The following is a 20,947-nucleotide window of genomic DNA, read 5'->3' as shown; positions in this document are numbered from 1 at the left end:
AAACAAGCAAACAGAGAAAAACACAGTAGCAAAACCACAGCAACAACCAACATAAGCATAAGTTATAGTAAATAATAAATATCTCCACATCCTGAAAGGGGCCTGATCAAGCCACGGGGGCCAGGCCCCGCCAAGCAGCAACCGGGAGTGAGCCAGTACATACCCATACCCAGCTTCTCCTCTCAGCCCTTCTGCCTAAGATGGCGAACAGAGAAAAGGGGTGTGAAGACCCCATACCTCACTCCGCCCACTCATTTGTGATGTTGCTGTCTGCTGTTCTAAAGTAATAATAATAATAATAATAATACATTTTATTTATAGGCGCCTTTCAGACCCTCAAGGTCACCTTACAGTAACACGTAAACAATACCATAAAAACATAAGAAAAATGTATAGATAGCAAACACGGTAAGATAAAATTTAGACATAAACAGTCATAAAAGTATAAAAGCAAATATAAAAACTGAGCAAGGTAAAAATGGCCTAAGACAGATCAAGTGTATGCAATTCTAAACAGATGAGTTTTGAGTAGTGATTTAAAAGTGGTGAGACTGTGCGTGGTCCGTAGAGCAAGTGGAAGTGCATTCCAAAGTCGCGGGCAGAACAACTAAAGGCTCTGAGTCCCATGGTAGTCAGGCGAGCAGGTGGAACTGACAGAAGGGAAGCTGAAGAAGAGCGGAGTGTACGAAGGGGTGAGTATGTATGGAGAAGATCGGATAGATATGGAGGGGCAAGGTTATGAAGCGCTTTGAAAGTGAGAAGCAGGATCTTGAAATTGACACGGAGGTGAATTGGAAGCCAATGGAGCTGTTTAAGAACAGGTGTTATATGTTCAGTGGATCTAGTTCTGGAAATAATACGAGCAGCTGTATTTTGAACCAAATGCAGTTTATGGAGGGATTTATGAGGTAAACCATAGAGAAGAGAATTACAGTAATCCAGACGAGATGTGACAAGAGCATTGACAAGTATGGCGGTACTGTGTGGTGTGAGTGAGGGACGAAGACGGTTAATATTACGGAGATGAAAGTAGGAAGACCGAGTGATATTATTTATATGTGCTGTGAAGGACAGAGTGCTATCGAGGATGACACCAAGACTCTTAACCTGAGGGGAGGGTGTGACAACAGAGTTATCAATGGATAACGAAAGACTGGTTGGAACTGTAGTCAGTTTTGATCTGGTGCCTATTAAAATGAATTCTGTTTTATTGCCATTAAGTTTAAGAAAGTTGTGAGTAAACCAGACCTTGATTTCACTTAAACAGTCAGAAATGGATGTGGGTGGGAGAGTAGCTGTGGGTTTGGAGGATAGGTAGAGCTGGGTGTCATCTGCGTAGCAGTGAAACTGGATGTTATGCTTCCTAAAAATATTACCTAGGGGTAGGAGATAGATGATAAAAAGCAAAGGACCCAGGACAGAGCCTTGGGGTACACCGGAATTAACTGGAGTAGATACTGATCTGAGGGAGTAACTGAACAAACTGTGAGCGGCCAGAGAGATAAGAAGTAAACCAGGCGAGTACTGTACCATTGATGCCAATAGATGCTAATCTGTGAAGGAGGATGCGGTGGGAGATAGTGTCAAAAGCTGCTGTAAGGTCAAGGAGAATGAGGATAGATATAAGTCCAGAATCAGCTGCAAGCAAAAGATCATTGGTGATTTTTACTAGGGCTGTTTCTGTACTGTGACATGAACGGAAGCCGGACTGAAACTGTTTGTACAAGTTATTTCCAATGAGATGATGATGAACCTGTATAGCCACTATCTTTTCAAGAATTTTTGCTAGGAAAGGGAGATTTGAAATTGGCCTGAAATTATTTAGATTGGAGGGATCTGAACCATTCTTTTTCAGTATTGGAGTTATTATTGCAGTTTTAAGAGAAGAAGGAACAGAACCAGATATAAGAGAGGAGTGTACGATATTAGCAATCAGTGGGGCAAGAGACGGGAATGAGAGTTTAACAAGATTTGCCGGCAGTGGATCAAGTTTACATGATGATGACTTTAAGTTAGTAATTATGGAAGATAGCTGAGTTATTGTGGGAAGTTCAAAATTGGATAGAGAGGATGACAGCTGAGAAGGACAAAAAATTACATTACAGTACATTTAAAACATGGGAGGGGTATACTACTACTACTACTACTACTACTATTACTGCTACTAACACTACTACCAATAATAATAATACATTTTCTTTGAAAGCGCCTTTCAAGACACTCAAGGACACTTAACAACAGAATAAAACACAAAGTAGAATAATGACAAAACAAAGAACTATAAAAAAAAAACAGGTTCACAGTGAATATGCAGACTTGAACAGATAGGTTTTAAGTTGAGATTTAAACTGGGGGAGAGAACCGATGTATCTTATATCTGAGAAAAGAGAGTTCAACTGAAAGCTCTGCTTCCCATGGTGCTGTGGCGCAATGAAAGCACAGCAAGTTGGATAGAAGAAGAAGATCGAAGTGAGTGAGCAGAAGAGCTAGTGCTTAATAGGTCAGAAAAGTAAGGAGGAGCAAGGTTATGAAGGGCCTTGAAGGTGAGCAGAAGAAACTTGTATACTATTTCACGGAGAGCCAGTGAAGTTCCTGAAGGATAGGGATGATGTGCTGGTAGGAGGGGCTTCTGGTAATAATGCGGGCAGCAAAGTTTTGAACCAGTTGAAGCTTGTGGAGGGATTTCTGGGGGGAGACCATGCAGGAGAGAATTACAATTGTCAATGCGAGAGATAACAAGACTGAACAAGAATGGACGCACACTGGGTGGAAAGTGAAGGACGTAATTAGTTAATGTTGTGTAGATGGAAATAAACAGAGGGCGTGAGATCACTGATGTGAGATTTATAGGATGGTGTCATCCTAAACAGGTTACTAAGGGTCTTAAACTGAGGTGAAGGAAAAACTGGAGTTTTCAATAGTGAGAGTGAAATGATTTGCCTTCAGCAGGTTCGATTTACTGCCGATAAGGATTTCAGTTTTATCCTCATTGAGCTTAAGAAAATGAAAGCTGAACCAGGATTTTAATTAGGATAAGCTTTCTGTAAGAGAAGAAGGTGGGAGGGAGGAGTCAGGCCTGCAGGAGAGATATAACTGGGTGTCATCAGCAAAACAGTGAAATTTGAAGATCTAATTTACAGAAAATGGTATCAAGAGGGAGGATGTATATTATGAAGAGGGCCTAAGACTGAACCTTGGTGTACACCAGAAGTGACTGGGAACAGACAAGAGCAGAATAATCTAAGTTGGATAAACTCGGACGGTCAAGGTGATATGACTGAAACCAGGCTAGGGGTTTGTCGGAGATGCCAAGAGAAGAAAGTCTGTTTAGAAGGACGGAGTAAGAGATGGTGTCGAGGGCTGAACTGAACCAGGATGTTGAGAAGACCAGAGTCAGCTCCGAGTAAAAGATCATTAGTAACTTTAAGCAAAGCGGTTTCTGTACTGTGACATGAGCAAAAGCCAGATTGAAATCTCTTGTAGATGTTATTATTAACCAGGTGTGAATAAAGATTAGCTGGGACTATTTTTTCGAGTATTTTAGAAATGAAGGGTAAATTAGAAATCGGACAGAAGTTGTTAAAGCTGTTAGGATCCAAGGAAGGTTTTTCTTTTCTCGATATAGGAGTGACTGAAGCAATCTTAAACAAAGAAGATACGATATCGGTGGTGAGTGAAGAGTGAATGATAGCAGAGATGAGTGGCAGTAAAAAAGAGGGGCAAGATTTCACAAGTACGCAGGCATAGGCTCAAGATGACATATACTAGGCTTTGATTTACATATGAACTCAGAAATATCAGATATATCAAGAACATGAAAGGTGGAAAAGCTCAACACAACATTCGAATTGAGTTGCTGGTGAATGTTATTAATTGTGGTAGTGAAGAACAACATCAAGGAGTTACAGAAGAATAGAAGTGTGGTGGTAAAGCGTCAGGGCGTTGAAGAAGTTTGTTGAGAAGCGAAAAAAGGATCCTGGTGTTATCCTCATAAGAACTGATAGTACCTGAGTAAAAGCTTTGTTTGGCCTGGATGATGGCATCTTTAGACAGGAATACATGACATTTATAGATTTCTGCATCAACAGTTGAAACCAGATTTCTTATTTCTACATTCTAGTTACTGAGCTTTGGCCTTCAATGCTTGGAGGTCAGAGGTAAACCATAGACCAGAACAAGCGAAGGAAACAGAGTGGATTTTTACAGGAGCCAGAGAATCAAGGACTAGGGATGGGTACTGGTATCCGGTTCTGACATAAACGGTAGTAACCAGACCGAAAAACAGCACACATTTCGGTGCTTTTTTTTCCTGAGATGTCATACACTTCAGATTCTAGCCAATCGTTTTACCTTTCCAAGACTAGTAGGCGGGCCCAGGTACAGCAGAGCTACAGATTAAAAATGCCCAAGGCGAAGTGGTCCAAAGTCTGGCTGTACTTCACAGCAAAAGATGCAAACTCAGCAGCCTGCAACAAGTGCTTTAAGGTGATACTGTGATACTGTGCAAAGGAGGTAACACCTCGAATCTGATGAAACACCTGGCGACGCATAGCGGGTTTTTTTAAAAGCCGAGAAATGCACCGTATTTGATAGCTTGCTGCAAGACCGAGCACCGAGCACATCTACTGCGGGTGTGGTTCCTGTTATCGGACCTGGAGTTAGCAACATCCCACAAAAACCCGAGGAGTACAGTCCTGGCCCCAAGCCCTGACAGTGTAGCAGGAATGATGATGGATGATGATGGCAGCAGCAGCCGTTCTTCTCTGCGTGAGTAGCTTAATGTTGTTCGTGTGTAATTTACGTTGAGTAGGCTAACCACGTTATTAAATTAATGCACGTAAGGTGAACTAGCAAACACTGTCGTAGCTACATGCGGCTGTCTTCTTGTTTCATGGCAGATACTCCCTTCACCCTGGCCAAAAAGGCTAAAATGACCAAAGAAAAAGTGGAAAACAGCTAAACATGAGAGGTTTTTGGACAAAGTTTGTGTATTTTCCATTGTTTAAGCACTCCTTCCAGCCAAGAGTGATACCATATATGCCCTATAGCTGCAGAAAAGGCTAACATTGTTATCTTTTTTACAAAAAAACAGTTAAATATGAGAGGTTTTGGACAAAGTTTGTGTTCTCCATTCTTTAAGCACCGGTTCGAGCACCGTTTAAGCACCGGCACCGTTTCAAAAGTACCGGTTTGGCACCAGTATCGGATAAAACCTAAACGATACCCATCCCTATCAAGGACATTGAGCAGCAGAATGATTAGAGGGAGTAAGACAGCAGATCAAGTCCAAGGTGTACTCTTTCGAGTGAGTGGGAAAATCGATAAATTGTTTTAATTCCAAGCCTTCGAGACAGGAGGAAAGGTGAGCAGAAGGTAATTATTATCCATAGGAATATTGATATACAGTATATGCAGAATACAGTAGCTATGATCGTGGGAATAGGTCCATTCAGTTCACATGCAAGGCACTCTAGGGAGCTAAAGGTATCAGTACTCACTGGCAGGACTTTCAAGTGCTGATGAAAAATAATCGCCAGACCACCCCCATGACCTGAGCAGTGAGGTTTAGAAAAGTAAATAATCCCTGGAGGAGTAGATTCATTTAGTCTGGAAAAGTCATCAGGTTGTTGCCAGGTGTTGGTTAAACAGAAAAAGTCAAACTTTCAGACAGTCAGATAGCAGGTCTTGGATGAGAGGTCCCTTATTTGTCAGTGAACTGTATATGGTGTTAAATAGGCCTATACTACTGTACTTTAATGTCAGTCATAAGGGTGGTACTTTAAGAGCCATATTTTTTATGAGGTCGTACTCACTATGAAAAGTTTGAGAACCACTGATCTAGAGGCTGTATCAAGACTAATATGTTCTATCAGATGGTCTCTACATTGGTTAGAAATTCTTTATGGCTGATTAATAAGTGCAGACCAAGTGAACAAAGTGATACTGGAAGTTATTCACTGAATCAGCCAAAGGACAAAACTAAAATAAAATGTGTTCCATTGGAGCATATGCTAGAACATCTATAAGCATAAAGACATCTTGAAAAAGTTCAGAGTAAATATTTCAAGACTTTTTTGCTTTAGCTTTGAAGATGATAGCTCATGAAAATCAGAAATCCATATTTCTGATTCAATTTATTAAAATATTTCATTTTGAGTTTGAATAAATTATTGTAGCAGTCGTTATTTATGGGTTCTCGCTGTGCTCTACATAAAACATGTTTTACCCAGTGTCCTCTGCAGGTCTGAGACTGAAGTGCAGCTGGTTCTCAGAGGGATGACCTGCCAGGCTGTACTTCAGTGTCACACAGCCCTCTGCTGCCTCTGAGCTCTGACACAGAATTACAGTGTAAGAAGTCACGTTAATTACTGTCATCAAATACCTAAACAACAACATGAGAGGTTGCTGCTCCTACCTGTCCAGTGAGCTGGGCATAAATCAGTGACCTCTGACCATGAAAAAGGGTTGTGATTGGTGAAGAGACAGTGACAGACACTTCCTTTGGTAAATCCAATGTGACTGAGATGTCGACCACAGTCAGCTGCAGAGCAAACTGCAGCGACTGCATCACCTGACAACAATCTTTTTGTTGTTTTAACTGTGAGAACCTGAATTCTCAATCACTTCTTTGGTGTTCCCCACCTCTCCATCAGTAAAGACAAACAGCTAGAGAGGAGAGTTTTTTCATCTACACAAGCAAAAACTCAACTCTTTGACAGGTATACAAGTATGCTGTCAGTAAACTGTTTTAGCAAGTAAATCAAACATAACCTGGAGTTTTGCAGAATCATCCAAAGGCAACATGGTGTTTTACAGTGATATCACTTTAAGTCACTGAGATCACATGAATACAACTCATGGGAAGATGTGTTCATAACTAGACCCCAAACTGTAAATATCTGAATAGCAGCCCATTGGTAAGCTCTTCAACAGGAGCAGAGGACTGTCCTGAAGGGAAGAGGGAAAAGATGGTGAGGCCACTGTGTGAGAGGAACGATTTGAGGAAATATTTTGTAACTAACACCACTTTATGACTACCCTGGCACTGCTGATGCGAGTATTACTCATATTTTCAGATTGATTCACTAAGAACACAAACTCTCCACATGAAGCCATTGAAGACATCACAGACTGGGGGAACTCAGGGTACAGACTCACCATCACCACTGGATCACCCATCAGAGAGTCTGAAACACATGAAAAGGACAGAAAAATGTCAAGTTTACATTTTCTAATATATTCCAACACAATTAAATTCCAGGTTGAAGAACTGGGATCTTGAATTTTTATTTGCAAACTAATGACTTCACTCATTTTCACTCACCCGGCTCAGCAGAGGCCTGTCCTGCCTCCACCACAGCAGTGGGCTGGTGGGCGTCTTTGTAATAAATCAGCAGTTCAACATCTCTGTCAAACTTGTGTCCTGCAGCCAGCTTGACCTGCACACCACAAACACATTCATATTTATTCCTCAGTAATAAGTAACAACCACACACAGCAGACACATCAGCACTCTACCTACCGTGGCCTGGGTTTGATCAGTGTTGAGGTACTGCAGAGGGTCCAGGGAACAGTTGGACTCTACTTTAGAGATTGGACGAGGAGAGGAGACAGAAGAAACATCACTGGACAACCAAAACTATTTTACAGCTATTTTAGTTTAAAACCATAAAAAGTGACAGAAAAGGAATACGTTTGTTCTTGTAAATATGCTCTTGACTTTTATGATCTATGGATGGTATAATGACAAATATCAGTATAATGAGGAAAAAATAATTTTTGCCTCTCTTTTTTTTTTAAACAAACCTTTTAAGTGATATAAAATTTTATGTCAGCGAGAGCTAGTGAGTGTTAAGTAATTATAAACCTCTTTATGATCTAACTTTTGGAAAAATAAGGCAAACTCCACATAACATTTTCTTAATTAGTTAAAACCATTTAATGATATAAAATCATGACGAGAGGGAGAGTCTGTGTTTGCACACTGCATCAACCTACTTCCAAAAAAAATTATAATCAACAAACAAATGCAGTCCTGTGAAAACTAAACACACCAGTCCCAACAAGGTTTTATGAATGTGTTTGTGCTGATACGTTGGGGTTGTTTTTCTCTGATTGTGATGCTATGCATTACGGTCAAATATCTCTAGTTTTGGGTTTGTTTGTCAGAAGGGCATCGTTCTAGAAGTCTTGTGATTGGTTCAGGTGCAACTTTGAAAACATAAGCCATGCTGCCAATTTCTTTTTGAGACAAGAGGTTTTCTCCTGCAACCCCTGCAAAATAAGCCACACTTGTTCAGTCTTATTCTAATGCCACTGAAGGAGAAGCTGAAATCAACTTGAAACTTGACCTAATTATCTTCCAGATTTTTCTCATTGTCAATGTTTTCCTCTATGTGGAAACAGTTGCATATCTGTTTCTGTGTTCACGCCTTTCAGCAACTGGCAAAGTTGGAAGACGTAATTAAAAAAAAAAAAACACACACATTTTTGTGTTATTTTGTGTTCTGTCAGTGATGTGAAGGTTGGAAGGTGGTTCAACACTTTCACTGATATAGTTGAAGCATTTCTGGTCCAAGTGTTCTGAAGTTGTCCTACCCTGAGGTTGGTATCGAGGGTTGATCACAGCAGGCAGACAGAACCTCAGACCATCATCAGCCTGCACAGCCAGCTCAGTGACGTACTCCAACCTGATGGAGGCGCTCTCTCCTGGAGGCAGACTGCCCACACTCAGAGAGAATATATCTGGACTCTCATCACTCTCCTGAATTACTGAGCAAATGCCAACTTCATGGACACTGAACAAACTGCAGTATTGTCCATAAAGCTCCAGTGCAGTAACACTAACAGGCAAAAAGGTGCACTTCTTACATATACTTACCGTCACATCAACAACTGGTACAGATTTGAAGACAACCGTCTAAATCGATCTGAGTGTGGCCTCCCCTTCCCCCCCCCTTTTTCCCGTTATTTTGGCATCTGCTGTATTTTTCTTTTTCTTTTTCTGATTGACTTTTCTAACAGATAATACAGTTTATCTACTGTTTACAGGAACTATAAGACCCTGAATAAAACCAGCACATATGGCAGTGGAGGTTTTTCCCCTTTCGCTTTTTAGGGGACATTAGCAGGAGCAGCCACTTGCTTTTATGCATTTGTTGGATTTGACTGCATTGCAAAGGAAGCTCTGACAGCTCTGGTTCACGGTTGCAGCCCGAGTCGCTTTCTAAACAGCCTGGTGACTATTGGTTTGAAGTAAGTTCACACCTGTGAAGAGTATCTGTGACCCCAGGATCACAATCAGATCAGGTGAAAATCAAACACACTGAGTGGATTTGTCTGTGTTTCCTTCATCAGACATAAGAGCGTTCTCGTGAGAGCTGGTGCCGCACTGGGGCTCCTCATAATCACTAAATTCAAAGTTCTGTCTGCAGGTCAGATTTTCACCAAATCCTTCCTGTTGGCTGTCAGTGAGCTGTGTCTGGATGCTTCCTCTGAAGTCAGGTCAGTGTGAACTTTGAACAACTATAGGCTGATATTTCTATTTTGACTTTCTTTTGTTAAATTCTCTGCATTTACTTAGAAACTAAAGTGTTGATTAAAACTGCATCTCTCTGCAGAGCCCATGGAAAGGCCATCCTAAAAGACCTGGTCCAACAGAGGAACTTCAGAAAGATGTGGGAAGAAAGCGTCTCGGATAAATCCCGCTGTGAGGTGGAAAGAAGACTCAGAGATGTATTTCAGAAATAGTAGACATAGGTAAGCCACACAGCATACATGAGCAGCCTTCAAATTCAGAAACCACTTTGAAGGCTGCTCATTATTGTGTGGCATTTTCAGAAATTTCCCACATCACGTCTGCTTCAGGTAAGTATATATGTCATTTAAATATTTAATATAACATTCACAGTAAGTAAATATTTAACATGCACAAAAAACACTCACTTATCCACCAACCAGTTGAGGCAGATGGCCGCCCTCCCTGAGCCTGGTTCTGCCAGAGGTTTCTTCCTGATAGAAGGGAGTTTTTCCTCTCCACGGTCGCTCATAGGGATCAATTGGGTACAATAACTTTGTTGCTTTTTGGTCCGTCACATTGACCAAAAAGCAACATGTTCTTAATAGAGTGGCAAGTGAGTGTTTTACATTTTCCATCTGTGAACGGTAGCTTCTACCGCTCATTTATTGATTTGGCACAAAATAAAGAAAACTTTAAAAACAAAAAATGTTCTTGTTTTTCTTCAGTCAAATTTAATTCAGAGTTATTCTTGTATTTCCTCACGTAATATAAGGACATTAGTAACTATCTAGTCAGTAGCCTAAAGTTCAATATGTATAATACACCTCTGTCAGTGCGCCCCAGGGCAGCTGTGGCTACAATGTAGCTTGCCATCACCAGTGTGTGAATGGGTGGATGACTGAATGTAGTGTAAAGTGCTTTGGGGTCCTTAGGGACTAAGTAAAGTGCTATACAAGTGGCCATTTACCATTTAGCTACTAATAATATCTTTGTATTGTTTTTGTTTGGACCGATGCTCACAGGCTTGCTCCTGTTTGTTGTTGCGGAAAAATAATTTAAACATCGAAAACAAACCGATTTTCTGAGATGTACTGAAAAAAAGTTCAAACCTCTGCAAAGGGATCAATAAAGCATGAACAGGGTTTGTACCAGCATTGACAAAAAGGCACAATTATAGCAGCTGTTCTATAGCCGTCGTGTGGATACAATCTTGTCTATTCAGTGGTTGGGAGTGAAATTCTCACCTTCATGTAGGCACCAGCTTGATAATTAAGTGTGTCATCAAGACCAGGTATTTAAGGAGCGGCTGTGGCAGCAGCCAAAGTAACTGCTGTTTCCCTTTCAAGCTTCCTAGTTTTTCCTGGAGTTCAGCCTTCAAGTTGATTCTTCCCTCCCTTAATTCAATTTACTTATTAGTAAGCTACATGTATGCTCACTAACAAAGATAAATGAGTTAAATCTAACGGTGCTCTTTAAATTTGAAGAAAAGCCAGTTCACTTTCTTTTCTCATCAGTCCTCTTGATTGTGTCTTGTAGCAGGTTTTTGCTTTAACACATCAAAGATCTGATGGGCAGGGGCGGATCTAGAGAAATTTTCTTAGGGTGGCATGAGGGTGGCAAAGAAATCAAATGGGGTGGCAAAATCAAAGCCCCCCCCAAACACATATGCAGGTGGTTACATATGGTTAAAATGATTCAAATGTGGTAAGTATACACGTTTCTCATATAAATATTTTCTATAACTTAATTATTGTCTGTAGCCCACATAATTAAACACTTTAGTTACATAAAACATGTGAGTTTTGATTCTATGTACTGTATAGCCTGTATAATAAATAAATATGTAGCCCAATAAGTATAAAATCCAGAAAGCTACACAACATGGGACGGTTCATTTACAAACACAAGTCTAACTTAAGTTTCACACTGTTTTTTGTTAGAAAACAATCACATTGTTAGATGCTTAAATTACACAAAATGTCAGAAATCTACACTGTCATGAACAAAAATGTAAACCTAATTTTTCATGATTTGTTGGATCAACCCACTGAGGTCTGAAATACAGCAGCCATTTTTGACTCCTTTTGAATTTACGTTTGTATCTCACCCTCAAATTGTTTCATTTTATTTTTTCCCCCTTACCTTGTTTGGTATCATTCTTTTCAGCTCAACTGACATACTGCATTAGTATTACTGATCTGAAATCACACAAAGAACTTAAAATCCTAGTAGCATTTCTTACTGTAAAAAAAAACCACAGACATGTTGAGTAAATTTTTATAACTTGAAATGCAAATATAAATTGTACATTTTGTAAACATATACAACTATTTATCTAAAAATGCAGCCAATACACCTGCTGTTTTTTTTTTTTCATTTTATGCAACCATTTTAAAATATTACTAAAACTAAAGTGAGAGAACAATCAGGTGTCGCAATAAGATGCCCCACAAATGATGTGTGCCAGTAAAAAAAAAGTTTGTCCACCAAAAGACAGACACTATGCAATATATTCAGTTTTAGCATTTATATTCATTGTTGACTGTAACTACGCTCAAACTGTTAATGCTATCTTATTTTAATTAACAACACTGTCATATGCAAAACTGGGGTGGCACTTGGGGTGGCAAGGGATCATTTTAGGGTGGCACTTGCCACCCCATGCCACCCTTCTAGATCCGCCCCTGTTCACACATATGACAGAAACAATCGTTTTAATGCTGTAAATCACTTTTTGGACTGAGATCACTTTTTGGCACAACATCGGCTCTGATAACATTTAAAGCACATTGAAAAACTATTCTTTGATGCAAAAAGTCCATTATTAGTTGTAATTATAAATTTCAGATATCGATCTTCATTTTTGTAAAGTGGTGAATTAATGATTTTTTTAAAGAATTAAAACGACAAAATTTGTCAGTATATTTTTAAAAGGGATGAATAAAACTGTAAAATAAAATGAGAATTTTTGTAAAAAACAAAACAAAACTATGATAATTAGACGATTTTTATTTTATATAACTAATATTGATTTTCGGTGACACTGGGAGTCATGGTGATGATGACGTGTTTGAGTGCAGGTATAAAAGCAGGAGGCGAAATTGGAATTCGGGTTTCACATTTGAGCGCAAACAGGAGCTTTTTCCCACTAGTGCTGTGAAAACTCGGATTTTTCAAACTACAGCTAACGTTTGAAAATCTTCAAGAAGGATTTGCAAAATGACTTCTACCAACTTCAATCGCGAGATGCACCTGCTCTCCCTTTTCATTGACGATGTGATAGATCAACGCTATGGTGAGTACAGCAGGCTAATATGTCAGAGTGCTAGCAAACAAATACAACTTAGATTTTTGTCTTTTATTGTTTGAAGTAGGACTTCATGAGTGTTAACATTTAGGATGAGATGTTTCACACTTGAGTAACATCAATTTTAACATGTGCCAGTACACTATAAAGATGGCGCCATGTTTTTTTTTTTAATTGGTGAAAAAAAACAATTGAATGCACGCGCCATGGAAACGACGTAAGGCACTGGAGGACGCTGACGTCAGTGCGCGGTCCCGTTTTTGCATGTAGAGGGTTTGAGTTGACATGTTTGGGCTGCTGGCGCTGAGTTATACATGAAAGTTTCATAGATTGTGAATGTGTAAAGCTGGAGAATGGAGTTTTAAAAGTTCACAGAGTCGCTGGCTGAGTTTGAGATTGAAACAGTGTGTGCCTGCAATAAGGAGGTGTGAGGTTTCTCACCTAAATGTAGCTGCTTTATTCTCAAAAGATTGATGCTCAACTAATATGAAAATATTACTCCTTAATGTGAATGCGTATTAAAACCTCAGTGAAAGTCCATGCAGCCTTACACCACATGAAAACTTTTACCACGTGAAAAATGTGAAGGCTTTTATAAACAATGAGTTCTGCTGGGAGCTTCTTACTGTTTGTGTGTGGAATAGCTTATGATGATGTAAAGCCATGTCTCGACAATTTAAATTCAGGCTTTAATTTGTGCGATCACATGATTAACATAGACGCACGCTTTGCTTTCTCATAGCTGAGCTGGTGAGTCCAATAACTGCACCTCAGATGGTCGTCACTAACTTGAGGAACTGTCAACTGAGCAGCAGCCATCTGGACTCCATGTCCCCCCTGGTCCTCACTCTTTACCATAACCTGGTGACGGGATCCAAGGACTTTCCTCACATATTGTTTAAAGGATTGTTCCACCGGGACGAGGTGACGACACCATTTGTCCATGTGAGGCAGAGCCAGAGAGAGAACACCACTCCTTCTCCTCCTACGGACTCACCAGCTGGCATGATGCTGCCGCCTGCGGGCTCCAGCTCTCATCCACGCTTCCTGACTCCAGTTCTTCCAGAGAAAGCGGATCTTGCTGTGCTGAAGGCAGATCGGAGGAACTGCGTCCGCACCCTGACTGTCGACGGCCTCCCCGTCACCAGAGTCATCTCCACTGTTTACCGAACAGAGGACACTGAGATGACGAACCGCTGGAGAATAACAGACTACAGTGCAGACGGCAGAGTTCTCACGTCGGTGCTCTGCCGTTTTCTAAATACGTCGGCAAAGCGTGCTAAGAGGAAGGCTCCGGAGGAAGAGAGCAGCATCCGGAGCCCGACTCCAGCAAGGAAGCGCTTGAGAATATAATATACAGTGAAGCATGTCGAACGTCAGCAAGCCTGAACAAAGTGGTAAGTAGTAAATAGTGCTTAAGGTTGTTTCTAAAATAATGTCCTAAAATATTTGAAAATCGTCGAGGTTTTAACTTTTATTCTTTCTTTTCTGCCTCTTGTTTCTAAAAGTCAGGAAAAAGAGTCACGCTGCGAAGAAACACCACACAGAAGATTTTCCCTCAGTAAAATGGTAAATATATTCATCTTGTTATGACGTTTGCTCACATTAACAGGGAGTGTTCCTGTGTTTCTGAAGTGATTCACTCTCATTTGGTGTTATTTGATCCAAAGACAACTGAGGGTGTTCAGAGCAGTGTGAACGGCAGTGACCTCAGAGCAAGACAGTCCTCGGGCCTTTGTGGTTCCCTCCAGGTACTCCAGCTTCATCCCACAGTCCAGAGAGATGCAGTTAGGTTGAATGTGAGTGTGAATGGTTGTCTGTTTCTCTGTGTTAGGCTGACCTGTCCAGGTTGTACCCCCGCCTCTGGCCCCATAACATGGCTCCAACCTTGAATTGGTTAAGCAGAAGGGATGGATGGATGGATGATCCAAAGAGAAACATTGAAGGCCCTCTCACAAAAAAAAGATAAGAATGCATTTTACACATTGTTGAAACATCCTGAAAGTTACTTGTTCTGTTTAAAAACTTGTTGAACTGTCATTAGAGTTTGTTTCGACTTGTTGTTCATTTCTTATTCAGTTCAGCTGTGTTTCTATGTGTCCTTAGTTCCCATAATCAGCCTCCTGTGTGTAAATATTGTGTCAGTCTCCCTTTGTCCCTTGTCAGAGTGTTAGTCTCCGTCCCCTCGTGTTTCCTTGCCTCAGTAGTTCTGTTTCCTATAGTTTTCCACCAGTATAGGTTTTGGTTTGACTTTTTCAGTTCCCTTTGTCAGTCTTTGTATTTAGTATTTCCTCATCAGTCTCATCACTTTTCTCTGCAGAGAGAAAACAAGAAAAAGACCTGAAGAGACGTCTATGCAAACGCTCTCATTGTGAAAGATAAGTATACATCCATCTAACCTGTGACTCTGTCACAACTCTGATCAGCAATTCTTTCAGGTTTGTCTGTTTTGATGATGTTATTAATTGTTATTATCCTTTATCCAGTTAACTTTCAGAGAGGAGCGGAGGGAGGAGCGAAGCCAGCGTTCTCCGTAAACTCTCATTAAAAAAAAGATAAGTATATATTGATTTTATATTATTATGACAGCTCCTCTTCAGTGATCACTTCCTCTAGTTGCTGAAATCATTTATTAATCTTTTTCTTCCCATTTTTCTTTTGTTTTTCAGAGAAAACCGAGAGGAGACAAGGTGACATTAAGATCTAAGACAGGACGGATTGAACCCTTTCTCGTAAAAAGATTCACTCTGTTTTTAATCATAATATTGATAAAGATCTATAATTCTGCTTACCTGGTTGATAAAGTTACTAAAATGATTCACTCTTTACTGTCATTTGTCCTTTAGAGAGACGATGAGGAGAGTGAACGTCAGCAAGAATGAACAAAGTGGTAAGTAGTAAATAGTGTTTAAGGTTGTTTCTAAAATATCCCAAAATATTTGAAACTCATCGAGGTTTTAACTTTTATTCTTTCTTTTCTGCCTCTTGTTTCTAAAAGTCAGGAAAAGAGCCAAGCTGAGAAGAAACACCACACAGAAGATTTTCCCTCATTAAAATGGTAAATATATTCATCTTGTTATGACGTTTGCTCACAATAACCAGGAGTGTTCGTGTGTTTCTGAAGTGATTCACTCTCATTTGCTGTTATTTGGTGTTTGTCTTTGAAAGGAGAGGAGCAGTAACGACACTGGGAGACAAACAACAGGATGATCCAAAGACAACTGAGAGTGTTCAGAGCAGCGTGAACGGCAGTGACCTCAGAGCAAGACAGTCCTCGGGCCTTTGTGGTTCCCTCCAGGTACTCCAGCTTCATCCCACAGTCCAGAGAGATGCAGTTAGGTTGAATGTGAGTGTGAATGGTTGTCTGTTTCTCTGTGTTAGACTGACCACCTGTCCAGGTTGTACCCCCACCTCTGGCCCCATAACAGCTGGAATGGCTCCAATCTTGAATTGGATAAGCAGAAGAAATGGATGGAAGGATGATCCAAAGAGGAACATTAAAGGCCCTCTCACCAGCTTTCATTTATTAAATTTGTCTTTACTGAACGATTTCTGGTGTGTAATTGCATTGATACTCAGACAACAGCCCCTCTTTCTGTTTGTGCTGGAAGATTCAGGCAAACACATATTACATATATAGATTGTTATGATATGACTCCGTTTCACATTTAATGCTATATGATAATGATAAGGTCCAGTTTAATAGTATTGCTAGTGTCTAATGAAATGAACATGTGGTTTTCAGATCCAGCAAAGTGAATATTTTTCACTGTGGATAAAATACATGGAAAGGTTTAATGAGTCATCAGCTATTTCACTACAAAGATGATGTGATTAAAGGTTCTCATACATGTAGGTCAGAAGTTTTGCTCCATCCTGGATGTTAAATGCTGATCAATGTTTACACATATCTGCACATTTCTAACAGCTCATTTCACAGGTCATCAGTCTCCTGACTGCATATGCAGAGTTTTATCATCACGTGTTCATGGCAGACAAACATAATTATGAATTCTTGTTTTAGTTCCATTCAGTCACTCAACATCAGGTGTCTGCTTGTCCTGAGCTGTGAGAACTACAGTGAGTTCCTTTCCTCTTTAGCTTAGTATTAATAAACCAGGTCGTAGGTGGGCACCTGCATCAAGAAGCATATTTTATTGTTTAATGGTGAAAATAGTGGATTGTTGTTCATTTGTTTAATGGAAAGATTGAAAGTGCTGAAAGTGTGGCCTGGTGTTGACTTACACTTATTCAAAGTGATGAAGTACCAACAGATACTAAAAGTCACAGGCTGAAACACATCAACTGCTTTATTATTTCTAGTTATAAATAAACTGTAAGAGCAATGTGCAACAACAAAGAAAAATCCCTTAAATAAAACAGTACCTAGTTCATATGTTTTAAGTTCTAACTACTAAATAAAATACAAAAATATCAGAGAAATGCTTCAGTATTGTAAATTCATAGAGGTAGGTGCAATAAGGGAACTTGATTTGTAAATCAGTCAGTGTTTTTCACCGTTTTTAGAGGGAAAATCATTCATTACATCACTGCAAGAAATCTGATGGCCAACTTTGTTGTTAATACTAATTACTGTCGGTCCACTCAGTCTTTCTTGTGCCGTGGAAGGTCTATGGTAGTTGTTTAAGTACACAGTGAAGGGCAGATGATGCTGCCGTCTCCCTGTCAGTGGTGCAGTTCAGGTGTTGTGCGCATAATACAAAGTGATGGCGAAACCTAAATTTAATGAATTTAACAATGCACTCATTCTTATTATTTATTGATTGTTTATTTATTTTAGCATTCTTGGCACTCCATAAATTACATGCTCAACTACTTGCTTGGAGGGTTTTTTTTAAACAGTTATTTGTAAAGGAGAGTGTTTAGATTTTAGTCTAAACCCAACTATTTATTTTGCTCTGAACACTAATGCTTCATTCGGACATCGAGCAGCAATAGGCTTCTTCACCACATCTAAAGGAGAATCACACTTTTGGCATAGAGGGAACCTTAACAGGTCTCCTGGCACTGCTATTTCTTGCCATTAAGTAATCTTTGCCATCACTGTTATTTTCTTTAACATTTTTAGTTCTGAGCGAGCTCTCAGTAGCTTAGGCAACTCATTTTTCTTATTTTGAAGTTCAACAGTTTCTTCTTGTCTCTGTTTTAACGCTGCACTAAGCTCACTGTCAGGAGGAGGATTCTCGGACCTTTGGCTCAGTTTGTCTACTTGCTTTGCAACCTCATCCACTCTCCTTTCAAGCTTAGATGCCTCGCTCTGTTTTGTAGTCTGTATTGGAACAGGCTCATCATCATAGGAGGGTGCATCAAAAATGGAGTGGGCATGTACAGCTGCTTTTGTAGAATGTTACGCAGATGTGGTGAGGGAAACATCAGACTTCACTCTATCTTAACTGAAGTAATTGCTTTATTGTCTCTTGCCAATATCATGCACATACAGACAGCATCTTCTCAAAATGGCCCCCTTTAAAATTTCCTGCCCACTTTAAATACTCTAAAGACCACGCCTTCTCAATTCAGACTGGCCTATAAAAGAGCTGCAATTGAAGCAGGCCTCCTCTTTACTGGGGAAACAAGATGGCTGCCACAGAGGTAACCTGCAGAACACTTTGTTAATTCAATTCAATTCAATTTTATTTATATAGCGCCAAATCACAACAAAAGTGGCCTCAAGGCGCTTCATAGATACAGAGAAAAACCCAACAATCATATGACCCCCTGAGCAAGCACTTTGGCGACAGTGGAAAGGAAAAACTTCATTAGTGCTTCCCAACATAGAACAAAGATATGTTAGCCTAGCTTTACAGATCTAGCACCTTCCTCAGTTCTTAACACGAGGAGGACTTCTGAAAATGCTGATGGACTGGGGTTTGGTTTTTTTTGTTCTCTAGCTGGAGAGCCATGATGAGACTCATCCCAGCAGCCTCTATTGAACTGTCTGAGCATGTTTTTGCTCAAGGTTTCAACAGAGACTGCCCCTCTAGAAATAGCTTGAATAAGGAGGCTATGGAGTGTGTTCAAATATGCTGAGGGCTTTTCTCCACTATTCTGATTGGAGCTGAGAAAGGCTGCAAATAACTCTTCTCCGTTCTCTACAACACTAAAAGCAGAATCACGCTGCCTAAAATAAGCTCTGAGAGGTGAGCTCACATCAAAACGCTGAACGATATCTGCTGCTGCACTGAGCAAAGTTTCAAGAATGTTCCTAACCTTTAGTGCATCATTAAAGGAGAATCACAGAGGAGAAGATCCACTTGTGTGCGCCATGTTTCATAGTCTACCTCTCTAGTGGGCCTAGGAGTGCAGCCAGAGAAGGTGCGCAGTCTGGTTTGTGTAGACCACGAGGTTGTTGTTTCATTTCTGATAGCATGCTCAACAACAAGCTTCTGAATCTGAGGTGGGTTAAGAAGTGATCGATATTGACAGGGTTCACCACAGCACTAGCAGACGCACTGTGGGTCTGTGTACAATCAGTAGGTTCATCATGATCACTAGCTACAGTGTCATGGAGAGATATGTCACCATCCTGGGCTGTGTGTCAGGAGTCTCAGAGTAATGTTGAGCTTCTTTGACCTCACTCTGAATAACACTCAAGAAACCTGCTTTAACACTACTTCCAACAGCCTTCAGTTCTTCTAAGTATCTGCGCACAAACTCCTTGCCTACTTCTTCCTGAGCAACATCTCAAATGGTTTTGAGATGGTCGCACAAGTTCAAGGATGCACACCGAGGCAGGTTGGCTCAAATATTAATACAATTTTATTTGTAATTATAGAAGTAAAATAAAGAATAAAACAGTAAGAAAACTGAATGTAGTGTTGTTGTTGACAGTGTCCTAAATTACAATAAAACAATCATCCAGCTAGGACTTACCAGCAGCCGTGGACCCGAAAGAAAATCACACGGAAATATCACTACAGCCTGCACCCAGTGCTGTACAAAAAAGTGTGAAAACGACCCACCACCTGAAGTCCCAGGGCTACTGGCACGTCCTCTGTTCACTGAAAATAAAAGCACAAGACACAGCACGTTAAAAGAATTTAAAAAAGGACACTGAGCCCAAGGTCGCTGCATATGGGGAGGAAAATCAAAATCAGTCTTTTCAATCTTTGATAAAACAGAAACAACACACATGCACGCACACAGAGCGCAGACTGGAAGACTTGCACCCCACGAGTCAAACCACGGCTTGTGATAATTGTCCAAACCCTCGATCACAGTCATATGCATATATATATATAGAATTCCCAGCACAGCACAGGGGCGGAGGATCAATCCAGCCCGGCTACAGAGGCGCGGGTGCAAGCAACAGACCAGAATGAGGCTGACAAAAAAAAGGGGGGAAAAAGGATAAAACCCAAATTAAAAGAAAACACAATCTGACAAGTCCAGACAAGACAGTTGTTTAAACTGTTGTTTTAAATTTGAGCCCAATTTGGCTTTAATGCTGTAAAAGTGTTTCAGAATTATCTGAATACTCATAATACACATTGGACAGCTAGTGTGTGTGTGTGTGTGTGTGTGTGTGTGTGTGTGTTTTTCTCTGCCACTAGATGGTGATGATGTTCATACTTTGTGACTTTTGACTTGTTTCACAAACCATAGCCAATTTCAGGAGTCATTCCACTTTCTTCAGTTCAGGATGCTCATGAGACAGTGACATGAACTAAACAGCTAATATAACAGGTTCATTCCAGCTTCTAGGCAGTTTTGTCAATAAAATGCTTGTATTCTGCTAATGTTTGCTGATCGTTCCTTAAAGGTCCCACAGCAGCACACGATCCTTCAGTTTCTAAAGAATAAGTAAAACACAATCTAAAAATGGAACTATGTTTACTGTCTCAGCTGCTTTCTAACGCTTTCAAACAGCAAGACTTGGTTCACTGCATTTTTGTCTTTAAGAGAAGACATTTAGGGAATAGTGCTGTGTTGACTCGCTCTTGAACAAACTATCCACTTTCCAAGAATAGCTCAATTTGATCATTTTTCTGCACGAGTCGATAATCTGAAGCACTCATACCTCATATGGACAGATATTTCTGAAAAGTTAACCCACAGGAACCTATGCCATCTACAAAATTATACCATACCATAAAATA

General features: G+C 40.2%; 1 long non-coding RNA gene across 1 annotated transcript; it reads left to right on the top strand.

Moving 5' to 3' along the window:
- Positions 1-15,484: 15,484 nt before the first annotated feature.
- Positions 15,485-16,298, top strand: LOC134640869 (uncharacterized). The gene is made up of 5 exons (XR_010095491.1): positions 15,485-15,559; positions 15,674-15,717; positions 15,826-15,885; positions 15,996-16,125; positions 16,209-16,298. It is a non-coding gene; the product is annotated as an uncharacterized LOC134640869 (long non-coding RNA).
- The last annotated feature ends 4,649 nt before the right edge of the window (positions 16,299-20,947 follow it).

Source organism: Pelmatolapia mariae, linkage group LG14 (genome assembly GCF_036321145.2).
Source record: "Pelmatolapia mariae isolate MD_Pm_ZW linkage group LG14, Pm_UMD_F_2, whole genome shotgun sequence".
Lineage (NCBI taxonomy): Eukaryota > Metazoa > Chordata > Actinopteri > Cichliformes > Cichlidae > Pelmatolapia > Pelmatolapia mariae.
Note: the sequence above shows the minus strand (reverse complement) of the source record. Positions and strands in the feature narration are given on the sequence as shown.